This window comes from Danio rerio, chromosome 3 (genome assembly GCF_049306965.1).
Source record: "Danio rerio strain Tuebingen ecotype United States chromosome 3, GRCz12tu, whole genome shotgun sequence".
Classification (NCBI taxonomy): Eukaryota; Metazoa; Chordata; class Actinopteri; order Cypriniformes; family Danionidae; genus Danio; species Danio rerio.
Genome location: NC_133178.1, coordinates 39,290,661 through 39,296,257, shown reverse-complemented (window position 1 = coordinate 39,296,257; position 5,597 = coordinate 39,290,661). Strand labels below are relative to the sequence as shown.

The 5,597-nt window shown below is 34.9% G+C and overlaps 1 protein-coding gene across 3 annotated transcripts in view; it reads right to left on the bottom strand.

Annotated features, from left to right (window-relative positions):
* slc29a4a (solute carrier family 29 member 4a) overlaps window positions 1-5,597 on the bottom strand; it is a 40,468-nt gene that overhangs the window by 7,480 nt on the left and 27,391 nt on the right. The window lies entirely within an intron of this gene.

Here is a 5,597-nt window from a genome sequence, read left to right as displayed (position 1 = left end):
AGATGGCCTCTCTTTTTCTCTCAGCATTCGTTTAGTTGTTCAGTAGTCAATGGAGCATTTCCAATCCTCTCCCTGTGTCCATTAGTGAGCATGTGATTAGTATTCCAACAAAATTCCCTTAACAAACCCTCATTTGAGCTCACACACACACACACACACACACACACATTATAAATAAGCTCCACATTCACCCACATAAATTCGCCAGTATATGTGCACCTACCCACAAACTATATTCTCATATACACACATAAGCTCAGTCTACTCAGCACTTGTTAACCCATAACACAGTGTTGAGTGAGCATGCCCAGTGCAGGGCTGCTGAGAGACAGACGACAATCAGCATAAAGATTGGGACATATGTTTCTGGTATTTATATGGACATATATATTTCTGGTATATATGTGGACAAATATGTTTCTGGCATATATGTGACATATAGGTTTCTGGCATATATGTGACATATGGGTTTCTGGCATATATGTGACAAATAGGTTTCTGGCATATATGTGACATATAAGTGTCTGGCATATATGTGACAGGTTTCTGGCGTAAATGTGACATTAAGGTTTTTGGCATATATGTGACAGGTTTCTGGCATATATATGTGACATTTAGGTTTTTGGCATATATGTGACATATAGGTGTCTGGCATATATGTGACATATAGATTTCTGGCATATATGTGACATATAGGTTTCTGGCATTAATGTGACATAAAGGTGTCTGCCATATATGTGACATATAGGTTTCTGGCATATATGTGACATATAGGTTTCTGGCATATATGTGACATATAGGTTTCTGGCATATATGTGACATATAGGTGTCTGGCATATATGTGACATATAGGTTTCTGGCATATATGTGACATATAGGTTTCTGGCATATATGTGACATAGGTTTCTGGCATATATGTGACATATAGGTGTCTGGCATATATGTGACATATAGGTTTCTGGCATATATGTGGACAAATAGGTTTCTGGCATATATGTGACAAATAGGTTTCTGGCATATATGTGACATATAGGTGTCTGGCATATATGTGACATAGGTTTCTAGCATATATATGTGACATTTAGGTTTTTGGCATATATGTGACAGGTTTTTGGCATATATGTGACATATAGGTGTCTGGCATATATGTGACATATAGGTTTTTGGCATATATGTGACATATAGGTGTCTGGCATATATGTGACATATAGGTTTTTGGCATATATGTGACATATAGGTGTCTGGCATATATGTGACATATAGGTTTTTGGCATATATGTGACATATAGGTTTCTGGCATATATGTGACATATAGGTTTTTGGCATATATGTGACATATAGGTTTCTGGCATATATGTGACATATAGGTGTCTGGCATATATGTGACATATAGGTGTCTGGCATATATGTGACATATAGGTTTCTGGCATATATGTGACATATAGGTTTCTGGCATATATGTGACATATAGGTTTCTGGCATATATGTGACATAGAGGTGTCTGGCATATATGTGACATATAGGTTTCTTGCATAAATGTGACATATAGGTTTTTGGCATATATGTGGCATATAGGTGTCTGGCATATATGTGACATATAGGTTTCTGGCATATATGTGACATATAGGTTTCTGGCATATATGTGACATATAGGTTTTTGGCATATATGTGACATATAGGTTTCTGGCATATATGTGACATATAGGTTTTTGGCATAAATGTGACATATAGGTTTCTGGCATATATGTGACATATAGGTTTCTGGCATATATGTGACATATAGGTTTTTGGCATATATGTGACATATAGGTTTTTGGCATATATGTGACATATAGGTTTCTGCCATATATGTGACATATAGGTGTCTGGCATATATGTGACATATAGGTTTTTGGCATATATGTGACATATAGGTTTCTGGCATATATGTGACATATAGGTTTTTGGCATATATGTGACATATAGGTTTCTGGCATATATGTGACATATAGGTTTCTGGCATATATGTGACATATAGGTTTCTGGCATATATGTGACATATAGGTTTTTGGCATATATGTGACATATAGGTTTTTGGCATATATGTGACATATAGGTTTCTGCCATATATGTGACATATAGGTGTCTGGCATATATGTGACATAGGTTTCTAGCATATATATGTGACATTTAGGTTTTTGGCATATATGTGACAGGTTTTTGGCATATATGTGACATATAGGTGTCTGGCATATATGTGACATATAGGTTTCTAGCATATATGTGACATATAGGTTTCTGGCATATATGTGACATAGGTTTCTGGCATATATGTGACATAGAGGTGTCTGGCATATATGTGACATATAGGTTTTTGGCATATATGTGACATATAGGTGTCTGGCATATATGTGACATATAGGTTTTTGGCATATATGTGACATATAGGTTTCTGGCATATATGTGACATATAGGTTTTTGGCATATATGTGACATATAGGTTTCTGGCATATATGTGACATATAGGTGTCTGGCATATATGTGACATATAGGTGTCTGGCATATATGTGACATATAGGTTTCTGGCATATATGTGACATATAGGTTTCTGGCATATATGTGACATATAGGTCTCTGGCATATATGTGACATAGAGGTGTCTGGCATATATGTGACATATAGGTTTCTTGCATAAATGTGACATATAGGTTTTTGGCATATATGTGGCATATAGGTGTCTGGCATATATGTGACATATAGGTTTCTGGCATATATGTGACATATAGGTTTCTGGCATATATGTGACATATAGGTTTTTGGCATATATGTGACATATAGGTTTCTGGCATATATGTGACATATAGGTTTTTGGCATAAATGTGACATATAGGTTTCTGGCATATATGTGACATATAGGTTTCTGGCATATATGTGACATATAGGTTTCTGGCATATATGTGACATATAGGTTTTTGGCATATATGTGACATATAGGTTTTTGGCATATATGTGACATATAGGTTTCTGCCATATATGTGACATATAGGTGTCTGGCATATATGTGACATATAGGTTTTTGGCATATATGTGACATATAGGTTTCTGGCATATATGTGACATATAGGTTTTTGGCATATATGTGACATATAGGTTTCTGGCATATATGTGACATATAGGTTTCTGGCATATATGTGACATATAGGTTTCTGGCATATATGTGACATATAGGTTTTTGGCATATATGTGACATATAGGTTTTTGGCATATATGTGACATATAGGTTTCTGCCATATATGTGACATATAGGTGTCTGGCATATATGTGACATAGGTTTCTAGCATATATATGTGACATTTAGGTTTTTGGCATATATGTGACAGGTTTTTGGCATATATGTGACATATAGGTGTCTGGCATATATGTGACATATAGGTTTCTAGCATATATGTGACATATAGGTTTCTGGCATATATGTGACATAGGTTTCTGGCATATATGTGACATAGAGGTGTCTGGCATATATGTGACATATAGGTTTCTTGCATAAATGTGACATATAGGTTTTTGGCATATATGTGGCATATAGGTGTCTGGCATATATGTGACATATAGGTTTCTGGCATATATGTGACATATAGGTTTCTGGCATATATGTGACATATAGGTTTTTGGCATATATGTGACATATAGGTTTCTGGCATATATGTGACATATAGGTTTTTGGCATATATGTGACATATAGGTTTCTGGCATATATGTGACATATAGGTTTCTGGCATATATGTGACATATAGGTTTTTGGCATACATGTGACATATAGGTGTCTGGCATATATGTGACATATAGGTTTTTGGCATATATGTGACATATAGGTTTCTGGCATATATGTGACATATAGGTTTTTGGCATATATGTGACATATAGGTTTCTGGCATATATGTGACATATAGGTGTCTGGCATATATGTGACATATAGGTTTTTGGCATATATGTGACATATAGGTTTCTGGCATATATGTGACATATAGGTTTCTGGCATATATGTGACATATAGGTTTCTGGCATATATGTGACATAGAGGTGTCTGGCATATATGTGACATATAGGTTTCTTGCATAAATGTGACATATAGGTTTTTGGCATATATGTGGCATATAGGTGTCTGGCATATATGTGACATATAGGTTTCTGGCATATATGTGACATATAGGTTTCTGGCATATATGTGACATATAGGTTTTTGGCATATATGTGACATATAGGTTTCTGGCATATATGTGACATATAGGTTTTTGGCATATATGTGACATATAGGTTTCTGGCATATATGTGACATATAGGTTTCTGGCATATATGTGACATATAGGTTTCTGGCATATATGTGACATATAGGTTTTTGGCATATATGTGACATATAGGTTTTTGGCATATATGTGACATATAGGTTTCTGCCATATATGTGACATATAGGTGTCTGGCATATATGTGACATAGGTTTCTAGCATATATATGTGACATTTAGGTTTTTGGCATATATGTGACAGATTTTTGGCATATATGTGACATATAGGTGTCTGGCATATAGGTTTTTGGCATATATGTGACATATAGGTTTCTGCCATATATGTGACATATAGGTGTCTGGCATATATGTGACATAGGTTTCTAGCATATATATGTGACATTTAGGTTTTTGGCATATATGTGACAGGTTTTTGGCATATATGTGACATATAGGTGTCTGGCATATATGTGACATATAGGTTTTTGGCATATATGTGACATATAGGTGTCTGGCATATATGTGACATATAGGTTTTTGGCATATATGTGACATATAGGTGTCTGGCATATATGTGACATATAGGTTTTTGGCATATATGTGACATATATGTTTCTGGCATATATGTGACATATAGGTTTTTGGCATATATGTGACATATAGGTTTCTGGCATATATGTGACATATAGGTGTCTGGCATATATGTGACATATAGGTTTTTGGCATATATGTGACATATAGGTTTCTAGCATATATGTGACATATAGGTTTCTGGCATATATGTGACATATAGGTTTCTGGCATATATGTGACATAGAGGTGTCTGGCATATATGTGACATATAGGTTTCTTGCATAAATGTGACATATAGGTTTTTGGCATATATGTGGCATATAGGTGTCTGGCATATATGTGACATATAGGTTTTTGGCATATATGTGACATATAGGTTTCTGGCATATATGTGACATATAGGTGTCTGGCATATATGTGACATTTAGGTTTTTGGCATATATGTGACAGGTTTCTGGCATATATATGTGACATTTAGGTTTTTGGCATATATGTGACATATAGGTTTCTGGCATATATGTGACATATAGGTTTTTGGCATATATGTGACATATAGGTTTCTGGCATATATGTGACATATAGGTTTCTGGCATATATGTGACATATAGGTTTCTGGCATATATGTGACATATAGGTTTTTGGCATATATGTGACATATAGGTTTCTGGCATATATGTGACATATAGGTTTTTGGCATATATGTGACATATAGGTTTCTGCCATATATGTGACATATAGGTGTCTGGCATATATGTGACATATA